The sequence below is a fragment of the Tenrec ecaudatus genome, chromosome 16 (genome assembly GCF_050624435.1).
Source record: "Tenrec ecaudatus isolate mTenEca1 chromosome 16, mTenEca1.hap1, whole genome shotgun sequence".
Classification (NCBI taxonomy): domain Eukaryota; kingdom Metazoa; phylum Chordata; class Mammalia; order Afrosoricida; family Tenrecidae; genus Tenrec; species Tenrec ecaudatus.
Genome location: NC_134545.1, coordinates 108,023,489 through 108,045,298, shown reverse-complemented (window position 1 = coordinate 108,045,298; position 21,810 = coordinate 108,023,489). Strand labels below are relative to the sequence as shown.

Genomic DNA, 21,810 nt, shown 5'->3' with positions numbered 1-21,810 from the left:
GATCTGGCCTAGGGAGACAGACCTCGCCGCCCTGCTGGCCCCTCTCTGCCTGTGTAAATTCTGGCCTCTGACACTTCTCTGGACCCCCCTGCAGAGAGCTGATTTTGCCCCTCTGTGGCCGGCTGGAGGTAAAGGCTCAGCCGTGGGTCTGCTGACATTATAGATCATCTGCCAGCCCTGTCCTAGTCTGCTCTGTGCCCTGTTTGCAGACTCTCTGAGCTGGGTGGGGGGTGGCCGGGGTGCCAGTGAGGGCTGCAGGCCCCACAGGAGGTCTCCTCTGTAGCCTGGCTATCTGACTGCTGGTATAGTGGGTTGCACATTGAGCTACTAATAGCAAGATCAGTGGTTTAAACCCATTTGTCTCTGAGAGACAAATTGTCAACGTCCAGGGAACCCTGAGATCAGCTGTGCTCAGTCCTGTAGGGTCGCTGTGCGTTGAAATGGACTCCATGGCAGTGGGCTTGTTGTTTCTATTGTCTTTCTCTCCTTGGAGAGAGGCTCCATTCCCATCTCTGTGCTGCTTACAGAGCGATCACATTGCCTTTGACGTATGACAGCATGTCAGAAGGACACGGTGCAGCACACATGAACACTGCAGTCCCCCCCCCCCCCAGTGTTGTCACTTCCTGTGATAGAGAACATGGAGGCAGTCCAGGTGCCCTATCACCAGGCCAGCAGGAAGGATGTCCGGACCCTTCCACCATCCATCTTCCTCCCAAGGTACATGCTCATCAGCGTGTCATCTCTGCCCCGGCCAAGGGTCCCTTCCCATGCACACATTCCTGTGGCTCTCCCTCTCTCTGGGATCAGCTCACCTTACAGGGACTTCTCAGCCACGTTGTCCTGCCCACCCATGTCAGCCAAATGACAATGGTGCCCCTCACTGCCCTCTTTCCGTTTGCCAACACTTTCCCCAGACAGAACGTCCACACGCCGTAGCAGCCGTGTCCACCCTCTGCTTGCAACGTGTCCTTCCGCCTTTGCACCTGATCCTGTGGTGGACTGTCTGGGTGGTGAGCTAAGGCCAGCTGCCTCTGTGCCCCTTCTCACCAGCACAGGGCACTGCTCCCACCGTTCCCCCATTCCCGGCATAATCGGCTCTGCCTCTGTCCTTCTGCTGTGGGTCACTCCCTGTAGCACACAAGTGCACCTTGGAAGTGAGTGGGGGGAGACCTGGGCTCTTTGACTTTGGATCTGTCATCAGGAAGGGCAATCACTGGAAAAGAGCATCCTGTTCAGTAGAGGAGGGGGAATCGTGGGCATGGAGGGAGCCCCTCGGTGAGATGGACTGGGGGCATCCTGTTACGTAAAGTAGATCCCACTTCTCAGCACCTTCCACATCCTTCCCTCCTGCTCTCGTTGGCACCGTCATTCAGCCAGAAGCGCTCTCATCAGTGTGTTCACACACCGGCTGCTCCCCCAACATTTGGCTACCGGGCCCACCCCCGCTCCCCAGAGACCCCCGAAAGATGAAATTGGCCATCTCCTTCTGAAAAGTTGGCCACTGAGGGGCACAGCTCCCCTCCGACTCTCACGGTGCTGCCAAGTATTGGCATCGATGCAGCAGCAGAAGGGGCTAGACCCACTGTCACGGCTGGCCCACAGGAGCACCTCCTGGGTGAACTGAGAGGGCCAGGGTAGAGACAAGGCCGGATCACGTCCTTCAGGACAACGAAATGAAGATTCACCCTCTCTCCCAAAACTAATATGTCCATAAGATGCAGATTTTCAGTGTTCACAGGTTGCTATCTTAACTTAGAATGACAAAATGGCCCAATGCCCACCTCCTGAAGAGAGCTGACAACTGCTCTGTGGGCTAGTTTGGGCTATACACACACAGACAGACCACACACCACACACCACCCCCCTGGAGGCTTCACACACACACCAGCCTAAGCTCCATTGGCTAGTAAGCAGACTTTATCCATTAGGCTATTGCTCTCTGCCGTCAAATTGACTCCAAGTGGAAGCGACCCTCTTGGACAGAGAACGACCCTCTGGGTTTCTGAGACGGTAAATCCTTCACAGGAGTAGACCACCTCATCTTTCCCTAGACAAGGGCATTGGCTACAGCGAGAATACAGAACATTACATACGGAATCAGAATCCGAGAAACTGGATTATATGACGAAGAGGATGGCATCAGGACTGGAGGAAGGCTTCCTAACAACCCGCCCAGTGCAGATGACACGATTTAGCTTGGTGACGGTAAGGAGGAATTGAAGCACTGGCTGATGATGATTGGGGATTGTAGCCTTTGGATTACAACTCAGTGTCAGGAGACCTCACAACTGGACCAATCCTAATAAATGGAGAAAAAGGTCGAAGTTGTTGAGGATCTTGTCTGGTTGGGATCTACAATCAATGGTCATGGAAGCAGCAATCGAAAAAGAAAATATGTATTTAGGTAAATCTGCTGCACAAAACCCTTTAGAGATTGCAAGAGCAAGGATGTTTCTTTGAGGACTGAGGTGGCCCGATCCAAGCCATCGTCTCCCCTCCACTGCATCAGATGCAGGTGAAAGCAGAGCAGTGAACGGGGAGATGGCAGAAGAGTCGATGCATGTGACTTGTGCTGGAGAAGAATATTGACAGTACCATGGCCCGCGAACAGGACAAGTTAAACTGTACTGGAAGAAGCAAGGCCAGAGTGCTCCTGAGAGGCAAAGTTGGCAAAACTCTGTCTTACCTACTCTGGACATTTTGTCAGGAGAGACCAGCCTCCGGAGAAGGGCAATGTGTTTGGTAAAGCGGAGGGTGGCGAAAGAGGCCGGCCCTCAACGAGATGGCTGGACACTGAGGCCGCATCCGTGGCTCCGGCACAGGAACAATGGTGAGGCTGGCGCAGGACTGGGCAGGGTTTCGTCATTCTGTTGTGCACACACAGGGTCACTTTGGGTCAGAGCCGACTCGTCGGCCCCTAACACAAGAGATGCAGAATCAGGACTCGGGTTCCATGAGTTCTGATGAGCTTAGCATAGGCGCGTTTGTCCCAGCAAAACCGGCTGCCCGTGGCTAAGGTTGACACAGCTTCCTTGGGGTGGTCTTAGCTTCGTAAAGTGGTTAGTGCTTCCTCATGGAATCCACTTTGTTCGTCTATGTGTTGTGAGCCTGCCCACGTGGGAAGCACAGACGTGGCCCTGGCTACTGGCCGTTTGGGTCATTGATGAGGTTGGGATGTCAGTGATTGCCTGCTAATGTTCAGTTGCTGCTTGGGTGTTACAAGAGCTGTGGGACTGCAGCCACTGTGTAGGTAATTCTTGTGAAGTCTATTTCTTTCTGAAAGACCCAGGCCCTGGAGGAGCCCGTCTCCTTGGGATAGCCCCTCCTGGCGTGGCACTTATTGTTTGCTTGTGGCCCCTTTTTTAAGCTCTCCCCGGCTGTGAAGAAAATGACATGAAAAACAAATTGATTGTTGCAAATGAAATATCAAGTGGCTTTTTTGCTGCCGGGGCATCTCAGTCAATGACTTTGACCTTCCTTTGCAGCTTCTCAAGGAACCCTGGGGGTCTAGTGGCTACACACTGGGCTGTAGCCCTCGTGGTCGGCCGTTTGAGACCACCGGCAGCCCCACGGGAGAACGACAGGGCTGTTTACTCCCGTAAAGCGTGACGGTCACAGAAACGCACAGGCCAGTCGGGGGCACCATGAGTCAGCGTCGGCTCAATAACAGCGAGTCTGATCTGTGTGTGTGTGTGTGTGTGTGTGTGTGTGTGTGCGCGTGTGCGCGTTTACCAGCTCCTCGAGCAAAGGAAAACAGAGCCATGATAGTCACGGGTCAGGGGTCACGGCGGCAGGTAGTTCTGTCTGGTACCTGTGTGCACAGGGCTGGGCCCACCATGCCACAGAGGGGCCTGGGTCCTTCTGACCTGTGCCCAGAAGGTTGAGGCCCAAGCCCGCCTGCAGATGGACAGCGTAGGAAACATCGGCTATTGTGTGCACTGGTCTCCTCTGCAGGGTTCCCATTAGGCCGTCACTGGCCACAGTGGGCCCTGTTAGGTGCTGTCTGAAAACCACCCCCCTGTACTCCATGGAAGCGTGAGGTGAAGGTCCTTCCCTCGGGAAAGGTGCTGTGGGCACCTCTCCGGAACACCGGGCCAGCACCCCCAAGCCCCGGGGGCAGTCCGGCTGGCATGCAAATCCCCATGGGAAGAAGGCCGTCTGCAAACCAGGCCCATCCCAGTTGGCGCTGTCGTTGAAAGGGAAGGTGTTTGGGAGAAGCCAAGGTTGAGGCGCTCCTTTGTCACAGGCGTGGAGGACAAGGCTCTGGTGACAGAGAGAACAGCTCGGCCTTCCTCGGCTCCCCAGATGTGAGCTGGGGCCCGGCATTGTGCCGCATGTGGTGAGGAAGGTGTCAGGCCCACAAAGGGGGGAGGGAGGGGAGGGAGAGCGTTTGCGCTTCAGGATGACTCTCCCGTAGTCTCTGCATTCTAATAGACCATCTTGTTCCTTTACCCAGCAGCCTTCATGCTGGAGCATGGCTGCATGAGTCATCCAAATGGGACGCACTCCGTCTGGACACTCCTTTTGGTCTGAAGAAATGGCCAGTTCTGGCGCCTTTCTTATCGGCTGCTGCTCTGTCAGAAGCACCGGAAAGGGGTGGTTCGGGCACACGGCTTGACTCTCGCCATCGAGGCTGCTCAAGCTCAGCTCCGGCTTTCACTGTTGCTGTTAGTGGTCTTTGACTCAGTCCCCACTCGGGACCACCCGTGTGGGGCTGAAGGTTCCGCAGGGGAATTTGAGAGAGACAGAGATTAAACAGACAGGTGAGAGGCAGAGAGGAGAGCAGAGATGCCTGGCCACGTGGAGATGGCCCAGGAGCAGAAAAGCACAAACCTTTGCCCAAACCGGCGGAGGGAGGGAGGGAGGGAGGGAGGGAGGGAGGGAGGGAGGGAGGGAGGGAGGGAGGGAGTGAGTGTGTGTGTGTGTGTGTGTGTGTGTGTGTAAGGAGAGAGTGCCTTCCCCTAGAGCCAGCACCCTGGATTCAGACTTCCAGCAGCAGCAACTGTGAGAGAATAACGTCCTCCTTACCAGGGCCACTCGCCAGTGGTCCCTAGTAGAGCGGCTCTAGGTAAGGAAGGCCCAGAATCGGCCATTTCTTCACAAACAGCAGTATCTAGACTAAGTGGCTCCCGTTTGGATGACTAATGGAGTAATGCTTACGTATAAAGCCTGGCTAAGAGAAAGGAAAGAAATGCCCTATTGAGATGACGTGTCGGTAACGCTCAAGTCCACAGACCCTCCTGACTTGGGGAAACAGCAAAGCCCGTGGTTGGTGCATTTGTTAGTATCGCCCGAGAGTTGCAGATGCCGGAAAACAGTGTGTAAGGTCACAGAGAGCATTCAGCATCTTGCTTCTGACTGGTCATCCTGTTCTGGGGGCTGTGGGTTGATACTTGGAAGGGTCGGGGAGCAGCAGGGGGTGAAGTGAAGGGGCTTGGGAAGAGCTGCCATGTGGGCCTGCCGTGGGACAGAGCTCTGGCCGTGGTCCAGACGCCGTGGCGCATAAGCAAGGCTTCTGGAGCAGAAATGTCATGCTGTCTTTTTGGAGGCGAGCAAGCAGAAGCCAGAGACAGCCACGACGTGAGTCAGCAGGGAGTGTTAGCCACAGGGCAGGGTCATTCCATGGTTTTCCAAGTGCAGATTTAGGAAGCAGCTTGCGATGCTCAGGGTGTGAGGTTTGGGCATAGGTTTTCCTTAACAGTGGTGTTTTCTGGGTAAATTTTCTGTGACTTCTCCATCTGGCTCTCTGAACATCCTGTTGCATGTCTACAAGAAAGCCTAACTCGCCACCACTGAACCGATGCCGATTGCTAGTGACCCTGCGGGCAAACCCTGTGGGTCCCTGAGACTGGAACTGATGATGGGGTAGAGAGCCCTATCTTTCTACAGAGGAGCGGCTGGTGGTTTTAAACTGGTGACCTTGCGGATTATAGCCCTGTGTGTAACCACTGTGCCACCAGATTACCTATCGCCCACCTACCCATCTGTCCATCCACCCATCATCTTTCCCAGGTGCCTATGGGGTGAACTCTGGGGGGCAGTGGTCACTTCTGCATTCCCAGGGTTCGAGGAAGGCTAGGTCCACATCTCATTGTTGTCGGTTTTCTGGGACTTGGTGCAGAGGAGGCCTCTGAGAAGCCTCCCACAAACTACAGAAGGTGGAGTTTTTAAAAGCAAAAGTACAGCACCCGCCTTTAAAGGTTGGGAGCACTGCTCACTCACCAGCTATGTCCTCGGAAAGCCTGTACTTAGCATTTGCGCCAAAAGGCCACGTTCACATCTGGATTGCTTCTCTAGGAGCCAGGGTCAGAGGCAAGGCGAGAAGCTAAACTTGCTGTTGTTGTTCAAATTGTGTCCCCCAAGAAGATCTACGGGAATCTTAACCCCTGGGACCCACAACCCCTGGGTCACTGAAGGGGCAGTTGGCTAACAGGAAAACATACCAGAGTGTCCAGCCGGCATGCTGGCTCAGAAGGAGGAGAGAAGGAGGCCCAGAGGCAGGTACCAGGAGAGTGCCTGTTGACGCTGGTGCTGCAAGGCAGGACCCCCAGGACTAGCAGTTTAGCCCGAGTGGTAGGATTCTTCTCCAGAACCTTCCGAGAGCATGGGCCTTCCTGCTTCTGATCACCAGGAGCCAGCAGGACATGGCGGGGGACTGTTAGCCAAATAGAAAGGACCGTTCCCCACAGCATGGCCCTGCCCGCGCCTGATGGCAGACTCTCAGCTCCAGCTCTCTCTGGGAAGATGGTCCCCTGTGGCTTTGAGTCTGGGTACTGGGTTGCAGTAGCCATAGTGAGCGAGGACTCTCACGTGTCTAATACACAGCCAGGTAACCAGGGCCAAGTGTCAGAGAGCAGAGCACCAGTGGCTCACCTGAGGAGATCTGGCAGACTGGGCACCCACAGGCTATGAGGGATAGGGTGCATTCATTCATCCAGAAATAGCACCGGATATATCCAATGATGACCTAAATCCTGAGAGTTTAGCCTGGTCACTGGCACGTCCAGACTGAGGGGATACCACGCGAGCACAAGACCCGCCACTCACCTTGGGCGATGTCGGTTTCTGCCTGACCTTGGTCATCACAATCAATGACTTGGAAGCCCCTCAGGGCCTCTAGGCAGTGCAGGCTATCCAGAGCCTGCCTCAGCTTCTCGAGTGCTGTCACGTATGTAGCACATCGCATGGCTCCAGTGACGTTTAAAATAGGCCACAAAGTGGCGTCTGCTGTTGCTATCCGCTCACTGTTGTAATCCTCTGCCTCGTGTAGTCGATACTGGCAAAGGCGGAGAATTCCGTCACTCAGCAAAACTCGGAGGTGGTGGTGGTGGTGGGCACGTTATGTTTTCCTGGGTCAGTTTCAGTGCTGTGCTGAGGACTGCCCGTGACTGGGGATATAGACAGGCGCCCAGTCGCTTTGACTGTTGTGTTCGATGGTTGTGGTGTGCTGGGAGGGTGCGGGGTCACGGTGTTTGTAGAGTCCCCACCTTCCTCGCAGGAGAATTAGGTCGCTTTCCCACTCAGCACCCCTCCAAGGCAGCCAAGCCCCGCTGTCATCGCTGGGGACCTGCCTGCTGCCAGGATGCCGAATGGGCCTCAGTGGAGCTTCCGCTCTAAGACAGGCGAGAAAGCAAAAGACCTGGAGCTGCCTGCTGCCGGTCCACTCCCGGAAAACTCGCAATCCAGCAGCATGGTCCCTTCGGGCACGGGTCCCCACAAGTGAGAGACTGGTTGAGCAGTAGCTGACAAGTGTCCCAGAGACTGATAAGGACTTGGTGCTGTAATACAAACTGTGCCCACTGTGCCATGGCTGCCCCCCTCTACCCATCCACCCCATTTCCTCTTCTCTGAGCTTAGCAGCCACCAGCAGACCCCTGAACAGTAGCATCGCCAGATCTGGCCTGCCTGTGCCATCCACCCAGAGATGGATTCGAATTGCCAGTTTCATGTCCGGTTGGACGTCTACTTTGATCTGCGCACGAGTTCTGTACTTTCAGTCCCTCCAGAAAGTTTGTGCTCTGCTGCCCACCCAGGGAAGGTGATCCGTCACAGGGCCAGCAGGCCGGACGAGCACACTGAGCAGGCATTGCAGAGACAGGCGGCGGAACCTGCCAGCATCTCTTTACGGGATCGAGCGCCTGCCGAGCAGGAGAGTTGCTGGCACCACTCGTGGGTCCAGAGGGCTGCCACGCAGGACTTGATCTTTTGACTCTCGGGAGCTTCTGGCTGGCCTCCAGACAGACCCCTGCGACACAGTGGTGGTGGGGGTTTCTGCTCGCTCCTGACTCGCAGCGACCCTCTCTGCGCACAACGGAATGAAACACGCACGGTCCCCCACCATCACCGCATGGTTCCCATGCCCGAGTCTGTTGTTTCAGCCGCAGTGTCCGTCCATCCCACGAGCGCCTTCCTCCTTCTCGCTGCCCCTCCCCTTTACCAAGCAGGATGTCCTTCCCCAGGGCATCAGTCTCTCCTGACAACGTGTCCAAAGTACGGAAGGGGAAGGTTTGCCATCCTTGCCTCAAAGGAGCACTCTGGCCGTCCTTCTTCCAGGACAGATCGGTTTGTCCTCTCAGCAGCTTTTGAGACTTTCAGTGTCCCCAGCACCACAATTCGGATGCATCTGCTCTTCTTTGGTCTTCTCTGTTCAGTGACCAACGTTCCCACGCCCGTGGGACGCTAGTCAAGGCCAAAGGGAAGCGGTGACGTGAGCCCAAGAGCTTGTGGTGGTTGTTGGGTGACCTTGAGTCAGCTCTGCCTCACAGTGACCCCTCGACCCACAGAAACTGCCCAGCACGGCACCATCCTCAGGGCCCACGCTGTTTGAGCCCATTGCTGCAACCACTGTGTCTGTTCATCCAGTTAAGGGACTTCCCTTCTTTTGCTGGCCCCTCCTAAGCATGCATCCTTCCCGCACCCTCCCCAGTAACATGTCTGAAATTCCTGAGAGCGAGTCTCTCATACTGGCTTCTAAGGGGCCCAGTGTGACTTGGAGAGGACACCCCTCCTTCCTAAGGTTGCTGCCTCCTTGATGTCTCTCATCAGTCTCTCACTGCCCAGGACCAAAGCAGACAGACAGACCAAAGCACATAACACTGCCATGAGGTCTCTTCCTGCTCACAGCAGCCCTCTGGGACAGAACAGACCTGCCCTGTCTGGTTTCTGAGGCTGTCACCTTTCAGAAGCAGAAAGTCTCATCCGTCTTCTTCAGAGTGGCTGGTGGGTTCGAACCATGGACCTTATGGTTAGCCGACAAGCGTCTAGCCTCTGCACTACCAGGGTGCCTCTCTCTAACAGTGTGTGCCTCCTAACTAACCCCCTCCCCCAAGGCAAGCAAATCCCCAAACCACTTACCATCAAGCCAGTACCAGCTGGTGCATTCCACAGTAGAACTGTTCTATAGGATTTCCGTGACTGAGACCTCTACAGAGGCCGATCTCCAAGTTTTCCTCCACGATGTCACTACATGGGTTCCAACTCCAACCTCTAGGGTTAGTAGTTGAGTGCAAATCATGTGTATCATCTAGTACCTGGGCCTTAGAGAGCCCTGGAGACACACGTTGGACTGCCAGCCACGTGGCTGGCAGTTCGAAACCACCGGCCTCTCTGCAAGAGAGAAGTGAGACTTTCTTCTCCTTGTAAAGAGTTATAGATGCAGAAGCCCACAGGGACCAGACTGCCTTGTCCTACAGGGTCACGATGCATCAGAATCGGCTCAACAGTGAGAGTTGAGTACCTGAGTCTTGGAGGTACACATGGAGGTACAGATGGATGTTCTTGATGGAATAAATGGCCATTTAGGTCAACGGACGGGCAGACACATGAATAGCTGAATGGGTGGTGCAAGTACTAGCACCAAATAACCGTGATCACAATGAGTTGAATTCCATGAGGGTAAGGTAATGTAATGTTCACCAATATAACATTAAACCAGGACCAAATCCCAACCTGTTTCCATAGTCCCCAAATACTTGATCAGCTTTTGTGTTAATAATTAGTTAGTATGACTTTGTCTGTGTAGTAGTAACTACTACTTAAATTGCCAGAGGAGCCCTGGTGGATTGGTGGGGTGTGTGTTGGGGGGCTGCTAAGCACAAGGACAGCAGTTCAAATCCACCCACCACACCAAGGAAGAAACATGAGGCTTTCTGCTCCCTTAAAGATTAACAGGAGCCTCGGAAACCCACAGAGGCAGCTCTGCTCGGTCCTCGGGTTGCTTTGAGTCAGCATTGGCTTGGTGCAGTAGGTCTTTAACTTGCCAGGCTAGAAGTGGTGTCTGAAATGCCCTCGCTCAGACTGCGTCTGCGCCGCTTCCCGTGCAGAGCCCCGACAGCTGCCTGGTAAATAAGGTTGGCTTGTTTTGTGGAATCACCGTCGTCCTGACCTTGGTTGCAGAAGTGCCACCCTGGGGAACAGCAAGCAGCACCGTGGTGGCGTGCTCTTGATTGGCTTCCGGTCTAAGGAGCTGCTCTGAGGTGGTCAGGCGTTGTCATAGAAGAAGAAAGAGGGGGTCAATCACTTTCAGTGTGCAAAAGCAAATGGAAACTGCATGAATAGTTAGGTGGGTTGACATTCCTGCATCCTTTCAGAGCAGGTGCTGGACAGACAGATGGACAGAAAGGCTTAGGGGCTGATCTTGGTGGGGAGAAGAATGGGCCGTGTTGTGGAATTGCCAGACTTCCTGCTACATTCCAATTTCCCAAATCATCAACTGCTCAACCTTCCCTCACTTTACTGTTGCTCATTTCCAAGCATGGTAGCTCCTAGCCGTCGACAGACACCCTCACTGCACGTGCACGCACACACGCGCTCACTCTCACTCACTCACACAGACTCACACCAACAGGATACCGTGAGGCCCGAGGGTGCTACGGGTGCCTTCTCTGGAGTCGCTCAGCTTTGTGTCCTGCACCCGTGTGGCATGTGTGGCCTCTCAGTCTGTGGAAGCAGTGAGCACAAGAAGCCCCCGTGGCGCTGCAGATGACAGAGAGCAAAGCACGTGGCTTCATTGAAAGGACTCAGCCACGCTCTCCTGCAGTCAGAGCGACCCCCTCACTTGTTCGCATCTCGTCCCTCACACTTGCTTTATCCCCGGTGAGAGCCTGTGGGTGGGGTGGCTGGGCACCAGCGAGGTCTTCTGGTCTCTGGGTGTAGTGGAGGTTGTGGTTGGCATCGAACCAACTGCATTTGTAATCAAGGCTTAGGACAACTGTGGGAGGAATGATGGGGGGTCCCTCACACAACACTTCCAGTCATAAAACAAAGGAGAAAATCGTGGGATTAGGGGCTGCTCAGGTGGATTTGAGCGGCTGTGTGTCGTGTTTCCAACTCCTGTGCCCCAGAGACCTTTTCTCTTTGTTTCTACGAGGTACCCATGCCAGCACTCCCTGGGAAGTCTTCTTCAACCCAGTGCCCCGGCACTTCCTTTTTTTGTTGTTTTTTCCCCTATCTGGAGCCTGTTCTTGTTATGTTTGAGTACTTTCAGCATCGTAAAAGAATGAGTAAGAGATAAGATAATTATTTTTACAAGTGTAGATTGCACTTTTATAGGCAAGAGGCCTGACATTTGTGGAAGCTTTCAGTCCTGCCTGCAGAGCTGTTGTGAAGATGTTTATCGGAGACTGGTCGCCAGGGAGGATTCGGGTAAGCCCGAGAGGAAGTCTAGGGCATTTTTCTTGATTTCTTTCTGTCTGTCTGTCTGTCTGTCCTATTGTCACATTCTTGATGAAGGTAGACGTAGGAGGCCAAACTCCGATAGTCTCATAAGCACCTGAACTGACACCAGAGGCATGGTCTCATAAGCCAAGTGCCTTTGATGTATGTAACTATGTGCCTGTGTCTTACTACAGCGCCATGGTGACAGCTCCTCACTACAGCGTCACAACGAACAGTCTTGTAGGTCTGAGACCAGGCCTCCTGGCACAGTTTCCTGACTCTAGTGATGGGCCTTTCTTTCTTCTGATTATGTAAGAGTTAGGTGACCAGACGGCCCACTTTTGGTGGGACAGTCCTGATTTTTAACATTTTTTTCCCGTGTCCCGCGGTGTTTTTAAAAAGCCCTGATTTTTGGAAAGAATTCACGACAAGCTAGGGAATACGGTTTTCGGCTGCCATGTGGCTATTTCTCCAGGATGAGTTTTCTCAATGGTGTCCCGCTTTACCAATGTTAAAGTCCGGTCACCTAGGTGAGAGAGCAGATTCATCCTCTGCACAACAAAGTAGATCCTATTAACACAGGAAGGAGCTACATAGATATTAATGGCAGTGGTGCTCAGCTTCATCTAATGGTGGTTTTAAGATGTCCTCGTAACCATCTCTCATGCCAGTAGCAGCCATCGATAGAGATATGTGAGTTTGCCCGTGATTGCTAGTGTATATTCTCTGTCATCTCCCATCTCCCCTCTCTCTGAAGTCAATGAGAGGCCGTGTTTGATTCAAGTGGAAGTTGGTAGATAAAGCTGAGTGAACGCAGGACTCTTCCTTCATGTGACTCCATCACGATACTGGAGGAAAGACAGGAGTGAGGCCGTGCATTCGTGAACCCACTGCTGTTGCCCTCACCCGGCCTGTCCTTGCTGTTTCCAAATCTGTGGGTGGACAAGGACTTGGGCACGAACTGCATTACCCTTCTCTCGGGCAGCACTGTTAACCCTGCAGTATCATTCTTACCGTTTTAATTTTTCTTTCATTCATCTGTTTGTTTACAGAATTTTATCTGGTCACTCCCCTGCCTTCCTCTTTCTGAGCGGCTGGTGGATTCGAACTGCTGATCTTGCAGTTAGCAGCCCAGCCCACGACCACTGCGCCCTCAGCCTTCCCTAAATCCCTGAGCCTTCCCTTCCTTCCCATCTTCCCTTCCTCCCTCCCAATCACTTCCCTTCCTCCCTCCCAATCACTTCCCTTCCTCCCTCCCAATCACTTCCCTTCCTCCCCACCACTCACTTTTCTCCCTCCTTCCTGCTCAGCCCCCATCCCCTCCCGCCATCCTTCCAACTTTCTTTCCTTCCCACCCTCCACCATCCCCACTGCCACCATCTACATTCCAGAGGGATGGAGGGATTCCTCGGGGGACAGGGCTGCCAACAGTGGCCAGAGACGGGCAGCCCTCTGGCTAGCTTTGAGCAGGGCGGTGAGGATGCCACCCTGACCGGCCATGAGGGACTCACCATCAGACACGCACCATGCCGGGAGGCAGCGTGAAGCACAGGCAGTGTGAGAACCATGCCTTGAATTCTCTCCCGCCTGCAGACACAGTCTGTGAGGAGATGGGCAAGACTCTCACGGAGAATCCCCTGCTTCTCAAAATGTCCCCGATGGGCTTGTAGGGTGGGGAGGTGGAGCCCCAAGCCCCTCGATGAGATGAATTGACATCGGGTCAATGTGTGAGGCTGCCACAGGGCCAGGCCGGGGTTGGTTCTGTTGTACATGGGATCTCCAGGAGTCAGAATTGACCCCATGGCAGTGACTTGGGGTTTGAACTCTGAGGTCATTTTAGATCACCCCCAAGTATCAATTCAGATCAAATGCTCTCCACGCTTCGGTGTGCCCACCGCCGTCCTGTCGATTCCGGCCGTCCCTGGCTCATGACCCCATGTGGCTCACAAGAGAACTTTGCGGGAGTTCCAACTCGGTGCACCTTCACAGACAAGCAGCCTCATCTCTTTCCTGCCCGGGAGCCTGTGGACTGCAATCTGAGTCTGGCCAGGACTCCTCTCCTGTCAGACGCATTTCTGAAGCTAACACAGACACTGTCCTTGTGGGAACACAAGGCCACCGCTGCCCCCAACCACAGTCCTCTAATTCTCTAGGACTTCCCAACAGCCGGTCCAGACCCAGACATCACGGGCAGAGCCGTGCTCCGTGCGACCCACCGAGGGCTAGACATGGCCGTGCTGAGGAGAAGGGTGAGCACTGACTTGACGTTTGGTCCGTGTGCTGCTTGGCTCTTTGCCCTGTGGCTGGGTCGGCTAAGTGTCGGTCCTGACTGGCTGGTTCAAACCCGCCAGGCACTGTGTGGGAGAAGGCTGGAGCATTCTATTCTCCATAGGGCCGGACACCTGCCTGGCCCATGAAGTTGAGAGTCAGCGTGGACTTGAATAGAGTGGGTTGGTTTGTTTCCTGTGAGTTCCAGGACAATCCATCATCAGTGTCTGCTCCCCGAGAGAGGTGGATGCATCCAATGGGCTTGCCGAGCGTCTTAGTTGTTGTTTTGTGGAACAGCCGGCGATTGCTATTGAGGTATTTTGAATCCTTAAACGGTGCCCTCCCCCTCCCCGCTTTCTCCCCCGCCACACATTTGGCTCTTCCCACTCTGGATCATGGACAGGTTTCCTCGTTTCTTGAAGAGCCCCCTCCCTCCCCCCCCCCCCCCCCGGCAGGATGCTTGCAGACTCTGAACCGAGTAGCATGTATGATGTAATCCCCAGCTTGCGTGACAGACTGAAACCACGAAGCCCAGCTGAGTGCTGCCTGCCCGGCGCTTGAAAGGCAGCGTTCTGGCCGCTTGTAGAGGAGCCACAGCAGGGTCATCTGAGACGCAGACTCAGGGCTGCACGAGCCAGGACCATTGGAAGCACGTTTGTCTCGTTTCTGGCCACAGTCGGCCCGAGGAGTGAGGTAATGGCCGGCGGGTGTGCTGAGTCGGGGGCGTCTTGCGGACATGGAGCTGGAGAGCCGCTCAGAGTCGTGGCCCCAAGCACATCACCCATTGCCGCCAAGTCGGCTCCGGTTCCCAGTGACCCCGAAGGACAGGGAAGAGCTGCCCCTGAGCCTTCCCAAGGTTGTAGTGCAGATACTTTTAAAACTTGCCCGTGTGAGCTGCGTGTAAGTTTAGGGAGCAGGTTGGTTTCTACTCAGCAACTCGTTCATCTTTTGATCCGTGTGGGTGGCTGCAGCCCCACAGTGTAGCAGCCCTTCCCACTCCCTGCCATTCCAGCTTCCTCCTGTCTCTTGCTTCCATGTCTCCCACTTGCCTCTGTGACCCCAAGTCTTCCTGTGTCTCCCACTTCCTCCTCATTGTGTTCCCTGCTTCCCGCCCTGTGTCCCACTTCCCCGTGTTTCCATCTCCATTCATCCCTCTCTCCCGCCTGCTGACCTTTCACCCCAGGCACAGGCCTCTAGTCCAGTGGCTCTCAACCTTCCTGAAGCCGCAACCCTTTCATACAGGTCCTCATGTTGTGGTGACCACCCCCCCAACCATAAAATTATTTTTGTTGCTAGTTCATAACTGTCATTTTGCTACTGTGATGTGATGACTCAGGTGATCCCTGTAAAAGAGTCGTTTGACCCCTAAAGGGGTCACGCCCCACAGGTTGAGAACGCTGCTCTGGTCAGCCTCCTTTGCCTGATGGTCTTGGATGTGCGGGCCTCCCTGGTGGTTGCTGGTGTTCTGCTGACGCCACTAGGACAGGGCATAGCTGCCCCTGGGGGTTCTGAGACTAACTCCGTGAAGGAGTAAAATGCCTCCTCTCTCCTCTCCGGAGCGACTGGTGGTTTCAAACTGCTGCCCACTGTGCCACGAGGGCTGCCCCAGTCCCCTAATGGACCTGCCTGTCATCCAGATCTAAAGCACACTGAAACCCACTGCCACATCTGTCTCTCTCAGAGCTGCCAGTGGATTTGAACTGCCTACTTGACGGGCGCCAGCCAAGCGCTTTAACCACTGCCTTGCCTGGGACCCTTTTACTCTCAGCCTGGTGCATGGGACGGTCCATTGCCCTGGCACCATCAGCATTTAAAAAATGTACCGCCAGTGAGGAACACGTAGATTAGGCCGCGTGGAGAGCGAAGGAACTTGGAAGATTTCCTAAGTGTAATGGATGACAGTTCCATCAGATGAGAACCTGCAACTCGCCCGTTGCTGCCCAGAGCTAATTGTACAATTGGCGGCCATGATGCTCATGAAAGGATGTCTCTTTTGCCCAACCTGGGGCAGTGCTTTGGCACGTATTATGTTATTTAACTAAACCCGTGAGGTAAATCCTGGTGCCCTGTGCTAAGAGGAGGGGAAGAATCGTAAGATTGGCCCACCCTCCTTCACCCTGAACGTCTGTCTATGTCGCTCGCTCGTGGGCGTGAGTGGTTAGAGATGAGCCCGGCTCGTTTTGTAGCCTGAAGAGGGGCCGGGAAGAGGGGGAAGGGAAGATGCGAGGGAACCCATGTGTGGTCCCTGGGGAAGACCACCTGCAGGGCCCCGTCGGTCCAGGGTCCAGCTGCAGGATTAAGGACCGGCAGCCTTACTCACTGGATTCTTCCTCTGGGGGTGTTTCCCCGGGGACGGAGGCCCAAATGCACAATCCACGCCAGATGTAGATGCAGCCCCCTCGGGGAGACCAGGCTGGTGCGTCACCTGGGCAGTGACAGGGTGATAAGAGTGCCATTATCCTCGCCATCCTCAGGCGCCATGGAATGGCATCTGACTCCAGCGACCTTGTGTGGCAGGCGTTTTTAATTTTATTTTACTTTATTTTGGTCGTCTGGTCACTGTGATGTAGAAATAGTCTACTTGGGTGGTCCAGGTAGTTCTTGAAAAGTTAAAGGCCGCTCTTCATTACCCAGCGGCCCAGACCTGCGTTTTGGAAAGACTTCTAATCGTTCCTAGCCACCTTGTTGTTGTTGTCAGGTGGCATTGAGTCGATGCCGGCTCACTGCAGCCCCACATCCCGCAGAACTGACCACTGCCCCGTCCTGCGCCAGCCTCGCAGTTGCCCTTGTGTGTTGGCACCCACTGTGGCAGTTATGGTGGGGAGGGCCCTCCTCTTTTGCGCTGCCCCTCCACTTGACCGAGCATGACGCACTTCACCGGGGACTGCCTCTCGGACAGCAGGTCCAAGGTACGTGAGGTGAAGTCTCACCATCTTTGCCTCCCAGCAGCACTGGGGCTGCCCTCCTTCCCAGACAGACCTGTGAAGACCGTGCTTTGCCTTGTGAGAAGCTGCCGGGGCGTCTTCCAAAGGAGCTGGCCATCTTGCATTCCCACCACCAGTGAACAAGCGTTCCTGCGGCTCCACATCCGAGCCAGCGTGAGATGCTGTCCCTGTTTGGGATGTCAGCCTTTCCAGGCCACAGGCAGCGATAGCTCATTAGAGGTAGCTAGAGGGGCAGTGAAATGAAGGACGGCCTTCCATGAGGCGGATTGAGCCAGTGGCTGCAGCTGCACATCACCAGTGAGAGCCAGGCTCAGGACTGGGCGGGGCTCTGTTCTATTGTCTGGGGGTCACGAGCCAGAGCACTTGGTTACAAGGAGCTGGCTCACCGTAGGGGACAGTCCTTGTCGGTCCTCTAGGGTGCTATGAGTTACAGTGTACTAGTGGATTGTGGTTGTGGTTTGGGTGGTGTGATAGGTCAGCATCCTGCTGGCATCGAGGTTAAGTTCTCAACTGCTGACCAAAGGGTTAGTGGTTCACACCCAGCAGGCCACTCCGTAGGAGAGAGAAGCGGCCTGCTTCTGCTCAGATGGCAGCCAAGGGAAACCTTGCGGGGCAGTTGTATGCTGCCCGTGGGGGCCCCGTGAGTCAGAATTGACGCCACAGCCATGGACTTGATGACACATGGTGGTGAGCATCTCTTCCTGTGCTCACTTCCCATCTGCCATCCTTCTCCTTTTCTGACGGCCCTCTCACGGGCACTGATGCCCACTCGGTGCTGGCAGGCTCCGCGGCTATTCTTGGATCCTCTGACTCAGCATCTGGGAGAGGAGCAGGCAGGAGCAGAGAGCCATGGCTGTGTGTCCCCGACGAGGGCCCGATTTTGTAAAGTGGGCAAAGCCATCCATCCTAGGAGGCAAGCGCTTTACTTGGCTTGGTCTGAGTGGCCCCAGGACCTGAGTGGGCCACAGGGCCAATTTAGAGCAGTGTAGGCCCGGCGCGGGTCGTGGACGGCATTGCTCTCTTGGCAGTACCAGCACAGGCATGTGCAGGGCCTGACACTGAGCAGCAGGCGGGAACACGTCCAGAACGTGCTTCAGTGGAGGCCAGTGTTGGAGGGAGCCCAGCTGTCCGGCCTGCGAGTCTGCCTGAAAGCTGGCTGGCCTGCTTCCACCCAGGCCTAGAAACCCCCCTCGTTTGCCTCAGAGCCCAATTAATAAAAGCGCTGCCTCAGGCTGACCCGGTGTGGGTGAGGAAAGCAGGCTGGACAGCACCCAGCTTCCTGTGAAACAGTTTAGCCGGCCATCGACCGGAGATGGAGCTGGGCCTGGCCAGCCAGCCGGCCGGAGACTCTGGGGAAGCCGGCAGATGAGCAAATGCTGGCCTCACTGAGAAAGGGCACGTGGCAGAGGCCTCTTCCGTTTAAGGTCAAACCTCTCTGTTTCCAGGGGCTAAAAGGTGTTTGGCAGGGGGAGGAGATTGTGTTTCAGTCATTTTCTTTAAATTGTCTTAATGCTTGGAACAAGTAAAGGCCCACTGACATTTTATATATGTATACATATATGCATACATATATGAATGTGTGTATATATTTTATACACATGTAAATGTACGTGCAAACATGGATGCGTGCATATTTCATATATGTATACACATACACACACATGAATACTTATATTTTATACATGTATATCTATGTAAATACACATGGATTGTATATATTATGTATGCATATATACATATATGTGAATATATTATTTCAATGTGTGCATCTATATATACATACACATGAGTGTATGTGTATTTATACTTATATATGTATACATGTATTTATATATGACTATATGTATTATGTGTCCATGTACACACATTTGTGTACATACATATATTACATATGTATGCGTGTACACACATTTACATATTGTATGTTTTATGTGTTTGCATGTGCATGCACACACATGTGTGCATATATGTATATGCATGCACGTACATTTACACGTTGATTGTTTTCATGTATATACATGTGTACACATGTGTGTTTATGTGAGTGTGTGTATGTGTATGCATGATGAATGTAGGTGTACGTGTGTATGTCTTCAGTATGTTTTTGGCTCCACAGTGTCAACTAAAGGCCGGTGTGTTCCAGGCAGTGGAATTGTGAAAGACCCAAGTATCTTCTGTTGACTGTTTGGGTTGATGTTTCGTGTTCCAGCGGTTAAGCAGGTGGCTGCTAAGCGGAAGGTCTGTCGTTCAAACCCACCAGCCACTCTGAGGGAAAGAGATGAGGCAGCCTGTCCTGCTCTGCCCTCGAGGGTCACTCTGCTATCGTCCTGAGTGCGTGTCAGCTGACTGCTTGCAGTCCATGGCTTCTGAGACTCAAAGGAGCAGGTGAGCCCAGGTGAGCGAAGGAAGAGCCAAGGGAGGCTCACAACATGGGAGTGAGGGGCAGAAGCTGAAGAGAGACAAGAACCTTCCTCCAAAGCCAGCACAGAGATGGCAGACAGACAGACTTCTCCTCAAGCACCAGCTCTGCATGGTGACTCCTAAGCCCCTCGGTTGTGAGAAAGTGGCTCCTCATTTGCTCAAGCCCCTGCAGCGGTGTCTGTGAGAGAAACACAGAAGAGCGGGGACAGCTGCCAGGGCTCCGTACCAGCTCCTGGCGAGCCCGCCTGTGAGCAGAGTGGAAGTGCTCCGCAGCCATGAGCTTTCAGAAGAGTATCTGCAGGGCTGTCTTCCAGGCCACCTCTGGCGGGGTTTCACATTGCAGACCGTGTGTCCCTCCCACCCCATCGCACCCCACCAGGTCCCCCTTTCAGGTAAGGACACTCCAGCCCAACAGCCATCAATCTGTTGCTCAAGGTCCCCATGGAAGACAGAGGAGGTCTCTGATGGCTGCTGCATGCCTACCAACGATGTCTGCTTCAGAGCAGGGTTACCGCCGGAATGAATGGTGGCTACTTGACAAGCCGGCAGCCCGAGCGGAAGATGCAGTGATGCGTTGAGTGGCCCGGGATTGAGTGGTTCAGATATGCCTGGGACTGCCAGGGGACTGCACAAACCTGCTTTGGAAGAAGGAATGCCAGACTGCTTCTGGAGAGTTCCCCTGAGCTTTGGGCATGTTATCAGGAGGGACCGGTCCCTGGAGGAGGACAGCTTGCTTGGTCACGTGGAGGCTAAGACGTGAGCGGAAGACTCTCAAGAAGATGGGTTGACTGGTGGCTGCAACAGGGGACTGGAAGGGGACAGTTGTGGGGACGGGGCATTGAGTCAGAGCCACGTGGAGAGCACCTGACAAGGAGCACTCAGCCGGTATTGGAAGTCTTTCGGAAGCCTCGGGACTGGAAGAAGGGGGCTTCAGAGGGAATAAGGTAGCCCTGGACTTGGGTCACTTGGTGCCCTGTGTGTGCTCTTTCAGTTAGGTACATGCATTCCCTGCAATGATGAACCAGGAATCCTTGGGACGGCAGGGGGAGGAACGCAAATGTGTCCACGTATCCTGTAGCATCTAGCAAGTTTGCCCTCCTACCACTCTGAACTCCCCTGGGCCTTCATTTGTACACCCTGATGGTGATGGTAACACCAGTGCTCCAGCGCCCTTACAGCCTGACCTGGCACACCGTAGACCTTATGTGCCCTAACAAAGGTCACTTGCCACCGGGGGCAAGACGAGTCCCACTGAGACAGTGGCTAATCACTTGGCTGCCAGGGCCATTTGAGCCCACCAGCTGCTGAAGGGTGTGCCATCTACTCTGCCCGATGGGGTCGGTGTAAATGGGAATCAGCTCCATGGCAGCAGGATGGGGGCTTCTCCAGGGCAAGGAACGATGGAGAAGGAATTAGACGTTGCCGTTGCGGCCAGCGTGAATGATGTCTAGGGAGTCTGTCGGGCTAATCAATGAAGATAAGTGGGATGGAGTCGTCAGTTGCACGCCTCTGCTGTCAGATACCTGTCGAGCAGATCTTGACCCGCCGGGACCCTATGGAGCAAAATGGAACGACCATAGGCTTTCGTGACTGTGTGTCTCTCTAGCGGCAGACTAACTTATCTCCCTCCCACGGGGGGGCTTGAACCACCAACCTTTTGCTCCACAGCCCAACTCTTCATCTACTTCCCCACTTCCCCACCAGGGCTTCTTCACCTGACAGAGTGGTTGTCAACGTCAAGGTCAACAGCATATAGAGTAAAAGCTCCAGCAGATGTTGGCTACTGATGCTGCTGCCATGTCCGTCATAGACCACTTTGGGGGAGGTTTGGAAGGGCAGTTCCCCTTGACAGCGGGACTGTTTGCAGAAGGCGACACGCAGGCTGCGATATAGGGAGCCCTGGTGGTGTAGTGGTTGGTTACTCGTTGGACTGTCGTCCACTCAGTCAGCAGCGCAAAACCGCCAGCAGCTCCTTGGGAGAAAGGCTGGGCCTTCTACTCCCGTCAGCAGTTACAGTCTCAGAACCCACAGGGCGCTGAGTTGTGAGATCTGCAGGATTCCTTGAGAGGCGTGGGCGCAGGCTGCTCTAGCTCGGGGACAATGCTGTGACGGTTCCTCGGCGTCCGTGTCTCGGCAGCCTGGCTTCCTCTGACGCGGCGCTCATTCAGCTTGATGTGCGCTCACACCATGCCGACGGTTGTATCCCATCAAGACCCAGCCTGGAACAGGATGGAAGTGCACATTCCAAAGGCTTTAGTAAAGAAGGGAGAACCCACCAAAGCCAGGTGCTGTCCACTCAACTCCAACGCGGGGAAACTCCGTGGGTGCCACGTGGAACTGGACCCTGTTGGGTTTTTCAGTGACGGTGGCCTTTAGGAGCAAACAGCCGAGCTTGCTTTGGAAGCACCTCTGGGTGGGTTGAAACCAACCAAGCCCCTGGGTGCCCTTGAGCAAAGGTTCACCACCATCACCACCTGGGGGCCTCCAAACTCTAAATCCAGGTGGCTCGAGAGCTGTG

At 54.4% G+C, this 21,810-nt stretch overlaps 1 protein-coding gene across 3 annotated transcripts in view; it reads left to right on the top strand.

Moving 5' to 3' along the window:
- ADAM12 (ADAM metallopeptidase domain 12) overlaps positions 1–21,810 on the top strand; it is a 281,165-nt gene that overhangs the window by 136,278 nt on the left and 123,077 nt on the right. The window contains exon 1 of one of the 3 annotated variants that reach the window (XM_075534460.1): positions 4,698–4,766. The exons of the other annotated variants lie outside the window; for them this stretch is intronic. The gene's annotated coding sequence lies outside the window, so the exon portion shown is untranslated. Of the gene's footprint in view, positions 1–4,697; positions 4,767–21,810 lie in introns of those variants that run through there. 3 annotated transcript variants of the gene reach the window in all.